This window comes from Felis catus, chromosome C1 (assembly GCF_018350175.1).
Source record: "Felis catus isolate Fca126 chromosome C1, F.catus_Fca126_mat1.0, whole genome shotgun sequence".
NCBI lineage: Eukaryota > Metazoa > Chordata > Mammalia > Carnivora > Felidae > Felis > Felis catus.
In genome coordinates this window covers 81,375,135-81,387,608 of record NC_058375.1, presented here as the reverse complement: position 1 = coordinate 81,387,608, position 12,474 = coordinate 81,375,135, and the positions used below count along the sequence as shown (strand labels likewise).

The window sequence follows — 12,474 nt, the reverse complement described above, 5'->3', positions numbered from 1 at the left end:
CTCAACTGCCAGTGAAGCGGGCGAGGCAGCATTTTTTGTAGGAGATTCTCTCTGCAGACCTGTTTTATGAGCACTGTCCTGTAGCAACCTTTGGATTTGCTTTTGGATAAACAAAATAAAACCTCGCGGAGAGATTTTTGATATTCCTTCTTCTTTCCTCAGTCCCTTTTCACCTCCTCTTATATGCGATTATTCATTGCCTTGGTTTTAATGAACTGATTCGTTGTTGAAAATTGTCTTTTACAGTAATCACTGAGCCCAATGTCTGCAAGCTTGTACAAACCCTTCTCGTGCAGGACGATCCCTTACAGAATCCTGAGCTTACTTAATTTCAGCAAAATACCAAACAGTGGGGCTGAGATGTACATGACTTCTTATCGCACTGATTCCAATTTTGATTAAAACAAGTTTGCAGACTAGGAAATGGAGCCAAATTAAATGTATTTCTAGAATGGCATGGTAGTTGGTGATATCAGTGTTTGCTGGGATCTCCTAAAGAGCATCACTGCTCTTCATGGTCCAGAGACTAGCAGAATTGGAGTCGAATGGAGAGGAGAGATGAGGGAGAGAGCCAGAGGAGAGAGGAAAGCTGGTTTCATCAGGAAGGTTAAAAAAAATCTAATTCAGTATCCTCTTTATGCAAGAACCGAGCAGCTGGTTTCTGAGAAAGCATGGTGGGTTTCCCATGTGCTTCCATAGATGATTTACCCGTTACCGAGTGGCTGCGGAAGACCAAAGCAAAAACACTCTGGGCTTTATTAGGTTTTACTTTTGTTTCACTGTTAAAACTTTATAACTCTTGTGATTCATGGCAGATTGGAGAAGAGTAAGTAGAAATGCAGACAATAAAGTTTAAAAAGAATAAAATAAAAGTCATCCACAATCCCAGAATAACCATTATTAATAATCTGGTGCATGTTTGTTCAGGATTTTCCGTCCACATGTTATTTGTCTGGATGAAATCATGCTATCTATTCAGTTCCACGTTCTATATTGTTCACCGATAATTCACTATCACCTCCTCATTATATAACAGTTAGAGGTCCCCCCACCCCCACCCGCTATCTGAAAGTAGAGCATTCCTGTGAAAACTTTTGTAAGCTGAAATGGTGTAAAGCAAAAAAAAAAGCAATTACCATTCATTTATACGGAAACATTTTTGAGAGTTCCCAGACCCCAAAAATAACCTCTCTTAGGCTTTTCTGATGCCTTAGGACACATCTTGCTAACAGAGGCAGAAAATAAATCGAGAGAAAGCACAGATGCTCACAGACACAGTTCCAAGCTCTGGCAGCTTGATGCGGAGATGCTGGGCGCAGTTCCCTGGGAGGGAGCTGGGCCGGGCCACTGCACTGCTGGGGTGCTCACTGCCTCTGTAAGAGTTCACTGCAGAATGACTTGGGAATGTTCCTTTGCCTTTTGGCTGCTGCTTCTTCTTCTTCTTCCTTTTTTTTGTAAAAGTAAAAATCCTCTTTTGGCTATCTTTTGGTTAGAGAAAAGTACTAATGTGGATCTTTGGTAAAAGTGAAGCATTGTAACGTGAACTTTCGAAAAGCAGGGAATACCTGTATTTAATATTTCCAGCTATGAAATAATTCATCATACAAATATGCCATAATTTTTTGACCATTTTGGTTTCATTAAATATTTTATCTTTAAATATGACATCAAACACCTCAATAAACAACTTTATGTTTACATTCTGGTCCATATTCCTCTAATTGTATTCCCAGAAAGGATTTCTAGATTAGGAATTTGTGACAGCAATTTATTTATGTAAAAACACTCTCCAAAAGATCATTCCTTCAACAAACAATGTACAGGAAGAGAATATGAAACCTAATCAAGCTCAAAAAAGCCTGTATCCAAAGTGTTGGTAAAATCCTCAGTGTACTTGCTTTTATCTTTTTATCCCCTTCTTTAATTCAAGTATATTCTACATATAGGGAAATGCTCTGGTTTTAAGTGTTATAGTTTGATGAGTCTTGACAAGTGAATATACCTGTAAACCATGCTCCTATCAATATATAGAATATTTATATCACCCTAGAAAGTTCCTAATGGCCCCTTTCTCAGTCAGCCTCCATGCTCAGAAGTTACTAATGTGGTCTCTCCAACTATAGGTCAGTTTTGCGTATACTAGATGTTCATACACAATGTATCCTCTTGTGTCTTGCTTCTTTCCTTCAGCGTCATGTTTTCGAGACTTCGTTCATGTGGCAGCATATCAGTATTTAACTCCTTTTGACTGTTGAGTAGCACTGCATGAGTATACTAAAATTGGTCTACCCATTCTATTTATTGGTAGAAACTTCGGTTGTTTCTAGTTTTTGACTTTTGTAAATAAAGCTGCTGTGAAATTCCAGTTGAGTCTTTTCAGACATGCTATTTCATTTTTCTTGGGTAAATTCTTAGGAATATAATTTCTGAGTCATAGGGCAAGTTATGGTTAACTTCATAAGAAACTGCCAAGCTAGGGGCGCCTGGGTGGCGCAGTCGGTTAAGCCTCCGACTTCAGCCAGGTCACGATCTCGCGGTCCGTGAGTTCGAGCCCCGCGTCAGGCTCTGGGCTGATGGCTCAGAGCCTGGAGCCTGTTTCCGATTCTGTGTCTCCCTCTCTCTCTGCCCCTCCCCCGTTCATGCTCTGTCTCTCTCTGTCCCAAAAATAAATAAAACGTTGAAAAAAAAATTAAAAAAAAAAAAAAGAAAGAAACTGCCAAGCTACATTCCCAGTGGCTGCACCACTTAACACTCCCCCTAGCAACCTCTACGAGTTTCAGATGCTCTAGCTCCTCGCCAGCATCTAGTGTTCAGAGTCTTTTTCACTTTAGCCGCTTGAGTGGGTATGAAGTGGTAACTAATCCCAACTATGTTTGCCTTGTGACTAAGAAGGTCAAGCAGTTTTTTAGATACTTATTGACCATGTTTCCTTGTAAAGTATCTGAGCCGTCAAATCTTTTCCCAATTGTGTTATTATTGAGTGGAAGGAATTTTTTTGTGTATCTGTATTTGAGGACTTTATTTTATGATACTTTTTCATTAGACTAAGTATTTAATATATAGTACACATCTTGATGTGTACTATACAATATTTGACTATAGTCTGTGGCTTGTCTAATAATTTTCTTACTGGTGTCTTTTTATCAGCAGAAGTTTTTCATTTTAATGAAATACAATTTGCCATTTTTAAAAATTATTATTTCTGGGGTGCCTGGGTGGCTCCGTCGGTTGAGCATCAGACTCTCAACTACGGCTCAGGCTATAATCCCAGGGTCATAAGATCAAGCCCTGCATCAGGCTCCACTCCACACTGAGCATGGAGTCTGCTTAGGATTCTCTTTCTCTCTCCCTCTGCCCCTCTCCCCACTCGTGCACTCTCTCTCTCTCAAAAGAAAAACAAAACAAAACTTACAATTGCTGTTTATCCTGTTTACAAAATCTTTGCCTACCCTGTTATTCTTCAGTATTATCTTCTAGAAGCTTTGTACTTTTAGATTTTACACTGAAGTCTAAGATTCATGTTGGATTAATTTTGTGAGTGTTATGAAATAGGGCAAAAGTGTTAAGTTATCCACCTGGGATCCAGGTGTTCCAAAAGTTGCTGTTTTAACAAATTTTTTTATGGGTTGCTTTGGCACCTTTATTGAAAATCTATTGACTTGTAAATGTAGGTCTATTTCTGGCATCTGTGTTCTGTTCCATTCATTAAATCAGGAACAGTTCAAAGCAAGAGTTGACTCCATAGTCTGCAATGACCACTTCCCCGAGACCCCTCAAATCCCCAAGATACTGCACGAGCCAAGCCAAGGCATTCTCTTCCACTGGTGTCACATCACAGTTCATTCCTCTTACAACAACTGCACCACAACAGCAAGCCAAGGGCAATCAGTACCCCACTTCCTATCTGTGGTGGAGTCCTCACTGTCAGCTAGCCAGTGGATGCTCCAGCTACAAAATCCCATTTTAAAGTCTACTTCCGAGGACCATTCCTGGCACCAAGTGGATATTGAAACAGAGATTGGCAAGCAGGAGGTTTATTGGAAAGTGCTCTTGGGGATAATAGCTGTGGGAAAGAAAGAGAATCAGGAATGAACAGAATGAGAAGTTGAAAACGCTATTCTCCGTATTTAGGAGTCTCTGTGGTTTTCCTCTCTTGTTGCTGGAGGGGAGGCAGGTGGGGGGATGGGCTACAACGGTGATGGACATTGAGGAGGGCACTTGTTGGGATGAGCACTGGGTGTTGTATGTAAGTGATGAATCACTGGGTTCTACTCCTGAAACCAATACTACACTGTATGTTAACTAACTTGAATTTAAATAAATACATTAAAGAACAAAAACAAAAGACCCATTTGATAAGGGACTACTACTCAAAGAACTCTAACACTCAACAATAAGAAAACAAACTACTTGGTTTTTTAAAAAACTGGCAAAAGATCTTAACAGACCTTCCCAAAGAAGATACGTAGATGGCCAAAAAAAAAAAAAAAAAAAAAAAAAAAAAAAAAAAAAAGGCTTATGAAACCATTCTGTACAGTCATCACATAAATGCAAATTAAAGCAAGATACCACAACACACCTATTGGAATGGCCAAAATCCAAAACACTGACACCACCAAATGCTGGCAACAGTGTGGGGCAATGGGAACTCTAATTCGTTGCTGGTGGGAGTGAAAAATGGTGCAGCCACTTTGGAAGACAGATTGACAGTTTCTTCTAAAACTATCCTTACCATACATTCCAGCAATTACACCCTTTGGTATTTACCCAAATTAATTAAAAACTTACGTCCACACAAAAATTTGCATGCAGATGTTTATAGCAGCTTTATTCATAATAGTTCCAAATTGGAAGCAACCACAATAGTCCTCAGTAGGTGAATGGATAAACCAACTGTGGGGCATCCAAACAATGGAATACTGTTCAGCATTAAAAAGAAATGAGCTATGGAGCCATGGAAAGACATGGAGGAAACTTAAATGCATATTACTAAGTGAAAGAAGCCAATGTGAAAAAGGCTACATATTGTATTGTTCCAGCTATATGGTATTCATGGAAAGACAAAACTATGGAAACAGTAAAAAGATCAGTGGCTGCCAGGGCTTGAGGCAAGGGAGGATAAATAGGCAGAACACAGAGGATATTCTAAACTACTTTGTATGATACTGCAATGGTAGATGCATGTCATTATACATTTGTCTAAACCCATAGAATATATAACACCAAGCATGATCCCTAATGTAAACTGTGGACTTCGGGAAACAGTGATGTGTTAGTGTAGGTTCAACAAATGTACCACTCTAGTGCAGGTTGTTGATAGCGGGGAAGGTTGTGCATATGTTAGGGCAGGGGTTATAAGGGAACTCTCTGTACTTGCCATTCAGTTTTGCTGTGAATCTAAAACTGTTCTAAAAAATAAAGTTTAATAATAAAAAGGAAAAAAAAAACTGCTACCGTGGGGTGCCTGGGTAGCTCAGTCAGTTAAGCATCTGACTTTGTCTCAGGTCATGATCTCAGTGTTCATGAGTTTGAGCCCCGCAACAGGCTGTCTGCTGTCAGCACAGAACCCACTTCCAATCCTCTGTCCCTCTCTCTCTCTTTCTCTCTCTCTCTCTCTCTCTCTCTCTCTCAAAAATAAACATTTAAAAAAAAAGAGGAAGAAATACAATTGTTACAGGTCCTAACCACCTCAGCTCTACAGGTGGCTAGGAAGAAAGGAATCCCCTTCAGAAGTGTATCAAATTGAGACAAGGGAGGGCTAAGCTTTGAACCCCTATATCAGCAGTTATTTGATATGGACTGCCCCTAGGAAGGGCACATAACCTTGAGTAAAGCATCTTCCTTCCACTGAGGTAACAAGCCTATTCAAATAAAAGCACTGGTTTCCATTAGCTACAGAGTTACAGAAAACCTATTTAAGATTGATTACTAATTTATCAGCATAAGTGTGGATGTCTGCCATGGTCCTTCTGGCTCACAAACAGGATAAATAAAAAGAGGAAAGATGGGTTAATTCACTATATGAATATGTTACCCATAAAAGCATGTTCTGAGAAGAGATTTGAGTTCAGGCAGTTCTGGGGGGATGTGATCCAAGAAAGTACAAGTGAGGGAGGAGGGCAGTGAGACAGAAAAGGGAGAAAACCCAGTAAATGGTATGCCAGGGTTACCATTTTTGGAAACTGGGGCTCAATTCTGCTGGAATCTAATAAAATATTACTCAAAATGTCTTATAGAGGGACAGGAAAACTAGAGAACTAATCTACCATTTTTCATGGCTTAAAGACTGCCCCATAGGCACTTCTTGGCTACCCTGCTAAACAAGCTTCCATGGCACTAGAGAAAGCTCTTAGGCTGAGAAGTAAAGATATACAAGTGTCTGAGATAGAAAAGCTTTCAGTGTGTATGCAACTCAGACATGGGCCTAAGGAATGTCAGCTGGGTGTCAAGAGTACCTGCTTCAGCCTCTGTTATGTTCTTAATATGCTCTGGAGGTAGCAGACACAGGCAGAAGTACTAAGGTATTCTGTAGAAAGAAGAGCCCTACTACCCATCAATGGGCTCCTGTTGCCCCTTATCCAAGCAAGGACTTAGGCAGTTGGGAGAGAGGTATAACTAATGCTGATGAGTTCAGGTCTCTCATAGTGTTTCCTTGTACTCTTCCTCTATTGGAAGCTGTTAGTTATATCAAGGTGATATAAGCATACTAACATATATTTGTTGATGTAATTACTTGGGGGAGAGCATAGTTCACTAAATAATGTATAATAATGGATGGTATTTCTAAAGTGTGACAATGTTCTAAACATAATGTATGTATCATCTCAATGAATCTTCAAACATGAAGGAATTAAGTATGGTATAAATATTACCCCACGTTATAGATCAGAAATTTGAGACACAGAGAAATTGTATTAGTCAGCTATTACTATGATAATGCTGCATGACAACCCAAGAATGTCACTGACTTGCAAAAACAAATATTTAGTTTTCTTACTAATAAGTTTGTGGGTTAACAAGGATGGCTTTGTGGCCTAAACTGAGAATAGCGGGAGAGGCCTCAGGCTACAAGCTGCAGTTTGGTTTTAAATCTGCTTGAGACTTCTCTCTTCTGGGACCAACAGCTACTCAGAGCATGCTCTTCCCGTGTCTGATGGCAGGAGTACAAGAGACCAAACCAAATCAGCAAGTACGTTTATGATACTCTATATCGGTAACGTTTGATCAAAGCTTCTTCTTGATAACATATCTGAACAAAGTAAATGATACAGCCAAAACTGACATCATTTGTGTGGAAAAACATAGACCCCATGCAAGAAGTGGAAGAAAGTGAAGTCCTACAGAGCATCAGTGCAGTCTACCACATTACCAAATAGCTTGCTCTGGTCACTAATAAATTGTAGAACTAGAACCAAAACCCAGTGTTTTTTTGACTCCTGCTCTGAATCTTTACAATATTCTGACTCCTCAGGAAGAACCATAGGGAGTTAGTGGAAATTTGGTGAAACTGAAAAGCTAACCTTTTAGAAATATATTTTCAAAATTCATGTATATTTGAAGAGTGACTGGTGGGCAAATAGGAGAATGGGAACAATAGAATTCTAGTCTTAGTACTGGGGATGGAATGGTTTGCCAAAGAAACTATAAATTGCTAGGAAATTAAAAACAAATGATCAAAAATGTCCAATAAAAATGAGTCTAGAGCGAGTTTCAAATCTTGATATCACTACCATTTAAACTGTTGCAGTCTGGTTTCTGGACTATTCCAAGCCTCAACTTCCTCCACTGAATAATGAGGGACAGTACTTAGTGCATTTGAACATTATGCTTAAAATAATCCCTTCAAGCTGATTTGAGAGAACTTATGAAAGAGGCCTACTCCCAATCCGGCTCCATAGTATGTAGGTAGCCAGAAATGCGAAATTGGGGTGAGCACGATGTAATCCAAATCAATAATAATTTAAAACTCAGTTTGGATACCCATGATATATATAAAGATTTCATACAACTCAATAGCAAAAAAACAAAACATGAAAAAACCAAAAAAATTAATCCAATTTAAAAATTAAAAAAGGGCCTGAATAGACATTTTTCCAAAGAAGATATTCACATGGCCAACAGGTATATGAAAAGCTGCACATCACTAATCAATAGGAAAATGCAAATCAAAACTACAATGAGATTATCACCTCAGGGCTGTTAGAATGTCTACCATCAAAAAGACAAGAGATAAGGGTCCCTGGTGACCCAGTCAGTTGAGCTCAGGTCATGCTCTCACCATGAGCCCACTTCAGCTCAGGTCATGCTCTCGCAGTTTGTGGATTCGAGCCCATGTCAGGCTCTCTGCTGTCAGCACAGAGCCTGTTTCAGACCCTCTGTCTCCCTCTCTCTCTGTCCCTCCCCCACTTGTTCTCTCTCTCTCTCTCTTTCAAAAATAAACATTTAAAAAATGACAAGAGATAAATACTGGTAAAAATGTGTGGAAAATGGAACACTTGTACACTGTTGGTAGAAGTATAAATTGGTACAACCATCCTAGAAAACAGTATGGAAGTTCCTCAAAAAATTAAAAATAGAACTACTAGATGATCCAACAATTCCATTGCTGAGTATATATTTGAAAGAAACAAAGTTACTCTGTCGAAGAGATATCTGTACCTTCATGTTCACTGAAGCACTATTTACAATAGCCAAGACATAGAAACAACCTAAGTGTTCAATAATCCCATTTACATGGAATACTGTTTAGCCATGAAAAAAAGGATATCCTGACATTTGCAACAACGTGGATGTATCTTGAGGGCATTATGCTAAGTAAAATAAGTCAGACGGAAAAAGACAAATACTGTATGATCTCACTTATATGTGCAATCAAAAACAAACAAACTCATAGAAAAAAAAAAAGATCAGATTTGTGATTTCAAGAAGCAGGAGGTGAGTGGTGGGGGAATTGACTGAAGGTGGTTAAAAAGTACAAACTTCTAGTTATAAGATAAGTAAGGATTGGGGATGTGATGTACAACGTGATGACTATAGTTAACAATGTTGTATAGTATATTTGAAAGTGGCCAAGAAAGTAAAATGCAAATGTTCTGATCACAAGGGGAAAAAATTCACAACTATGTGAGGTGATGGATGTTAACTAAACTTACTGTGGCAATTATTGCATAATATAGATGTCTTTTTTCATTATGCTGCACACCTTAAACTTATACAGTGTTGCTTGTCAATTATATCTCAATAAAACCAGAAAAAAAATCAGTTTTGGGGATACACTGAATAAAATAAAGCTTCCACAAGCTTGTTGACCATAATGAATTTTCCTTAATTCTATCCTAATTTGTAAGAATTTGTTAGACTTTTGTACAAATGCTCAAATTTCTTCTTGATGTTGGGTGTTTAACTTGACAGAAAGTTAGCTGAGTCAAAAATTTCCAACACACTCTTTCAGGGAAGTCTATAGTTTACACAAAGTATTATTTGGCTTTTGTGAGCTATTCTACCAAAGGGCAATGAAATACCATTCCAAGAATATCTCAAATATCAAAGAAGGGAAAGGCCCAGTTGACTTTTCTCCTCTCAAGCTGATTAAGAAAAGAACTATTTAGATTGTTCCACATACTCTGCAGGGTCCAGTTGAAGGGAGAAATATTTCTCCCATTTCTATATAAGGCCTAATATCTCACAGGCAGTATGCTGTCTCGACTGTGGGGTCCTTGAGGCCTTGGAACATGTATTCTTGTCATGTATATTTCTTATAGCACCTCGTCATGCTTTGCATATAGAAAGTTTCAAATAAAGTTTTGTTGAGTGAGTGAATGAACAATTAATAAATGAATCTCAATACTTGTTTTTCTCTTTGTATCTACATCAGTCCCCCTATAAAAACACAGACTGGATGTAGCCTACCAGGAGATTTGGAGCAAGAAGATACGGCTCATGCTTCTTAAGCATAGGAATCAGATATGCGTAAGGTCAAGGAGGAAAAAAATAAAGGTTGGATACCCATGGAACACAATCAGTCAACTGCATATGCAACAGTAGCCATTCCCACAAGCAAAACCAAGGTAGACCCAAAGATGGAGACCCAGGCAATTCAAGACAACCCAAGATAAACTATCCAGCAGATCCGCCAGCACATCTAATACTGCGTTCCACAATTTAAAGGGAACGTGGATGATTTTTATGTTAAAAATATGTGACATAAAACTTAGGTTATTTGAAGAAGGGATAAAATAACTTAGCCTAGTTAACATTGTTTGAGGATGTGAGCAGGGGAGGGGCACAGAGAGGGAGAGAGGGAGAGGGAGAGAGAAGCCTGAGCAGGCTCCATGCTGTCAGCCCATGACCTGAGCAGAAAACAAGAGTTGGCTGCTCAATGGACTGAATCACACAGGTGCCCTGAGATCGGTCCGCTTTTGACTTCTCAAGCCAAACCAGAACTCAGCATTTATTCTTTACTTACCTCAGAGCAAAACAAAGTTTTTAAGGGCAAAGCATCCTAAAATGTGCTATTATTATGACAAGCTGCCATTTATTTCCTATCTGTGAATGTTAAGCTCTCTCTCTCTCTCATATACATACTTATATATTTATCTCCATTGTGTAGATGAGGAAACTCACGATCAATACCTTGCCAATGGTTACACAAGTAGCAAGTAACAGAGCAGAGTTCAGTCCAAGGTCTAGCTGACTCCAGAGTCCATGTTCTTTGTAGTTGCCCACATGATCAGCAAGTCAAAACACACCTCGATCCATCAGAAGCTTTTCTATATCCTTACCTGGAAAAAAACCTGGCTTGTGTTAGATTATCTGACATCTCTCACTGTGTTTTACCCTAACTCACTCAGATGGGTATGAGTTGTCTTTCACTTTGCTTCCATTTCCTTCCTCTCTCCTTCCTCAGCAGCTCTTTGAACTCCACTTACTCAAAGTATTTATACCTCTCTTAAATATTCAAACTTTCTTGCTATTAGCAGCCACCTTCTGCTCAGCCTCTTCAGTTCCACCCCCTCCAGCATGTATCTACAGCCAGCCTGCATTAGGCCTGGCATCAAAACACTCACTGCTGCCTCCCACAGTGTTGACCTGCCATTTCATCGGCCAGGATTAGAGTCAAACACAGAGCCAAGCCCATGGCGCTTTCCTTGTGAAAAAGTACCATGACTTGGGCATTTAAAATGTCCACTGTTTCTACTTTTGTGTTGTCTCTAGGCGAGAGGGTGCTTCCTGAAATAACCCCATAACTTAAATAACCAGCTCCAACTACAATTTGGCTTTTCCACCACTTGGCAAGTCTACTACCACCTGTCACTGAAATTCTGGTTCGTATTCTGAAGCGGGTATTCCGAACCTTCTTCTCTAACAACGAACAGCTAAACTAACAACTCTCTCTTCCCAGCCCCCGGATTTTCCCACTTCTCCCTTCCTCAACATTGCCTGCTGATTCAAGTTGATTTGTACTTGTGTTTAATACCTCAGAGGAGAGACTCCTCCCCGCCCCTTTTCATCTCCACGTATACCTGTTCTACATCAACTGTTCTCTTCAAAAGGGCTGGGCTTTGGAACAAATGGAACTGAATTCAAATCTCAGCTTTACAATTTTATTTGTAACTGTACACCCTCAGGCAAATCTCTTAGATTTTCCCAGGTCTGGTCTCCACAACTTTACAATGGAAAGAACAAAGCCTATTGTGGAGAGTTTAGGAGATTCCAACACAATGTGGGCACATTTTGGGGGTTTTGCCTGGTCCTTTTTCCATCTCCAGTAATAAAACCACACTCTCCTTTTGGCTTGAATGAAGCTGATTGTCTCCATGGGATGCGATAAAAGGCCTTGTCCTGGCCAATTAGAGAAGCAACACCTTTAAGCACAGGAGTTGGCTCATGGACATAACCCAAGTGGGGCAATCAGAGTCTACCTAGTGACTCATCTGATGATGACTGCGACAGAAACTTCTTATAATTTCTGGGATTGCTAACTACAAGGAGCATGCAAATCTAGAGCTGTTAGTGGCTATTTTTGCAAAAAAAAAAAAAAAAAAAAGGAGAGCCAGCCTAAGAATGGAGTTAAAACAGAGGAAAGCAGAGCTGAGAGATTTAAATAGGGAGAATTCTCGCACTGCTTAAGCATCCAATTCCTGGACTTCCTTGTATTATGAGAATACATGGTCGGCTTTTCTTCTGTTAGTTTGAATTGTCAGGTTTCTGTCAAATGCAACCCAAACCTCTGATTAAGAAACATCTGCAGTATCCAGCACGGTGCTTTACACACACAGTATTATATGTGCATGATATGCTGCTTTAATTCCTCTGCTGCTTTCTTTGAAGAACATCTCCCTCTTTACCCATAATGCCCTCAAGGATATTATTCCCACACTTATCACTTTCCTCTCCAACATCTTGAGTTTCTCTGCATATTTTGTTACTGCTTTCAGTGTGCCCGATAGCAAAGATTCATTATTTACATTTTTA

The 12,474-nt window shown here is 39.4% G+C and overlaps 2 long non-coding RNA genes across 2 annotated transcripts in view; one reads left to right on the top strand and one right to left on the bottom strand.

Annotated features, from left to right (window-relative positions):
* Positions 1-12,474, top strand: part of LOC123379706 — a 544,236-nt gene that overhangs the window by 508,902 nt on the left and 22,860 nt on the right. The window lies entirely within an intron of this gene.
* Positions 8,384-12,474, bottom strand: part of LOC111561779 — a 33,891-nt gene continuing 29,800 nt past the window's right edge. Inside the window, exon 10 of the long non-coding RNA XR_006584571.1 lies at positions 8,384-10,781. This is a non-coding gene — a long non-coding RNA (uncharacterized LOC111561779). The remainder of the gene's footprint in view (positions 10,782-12,474) is intronic.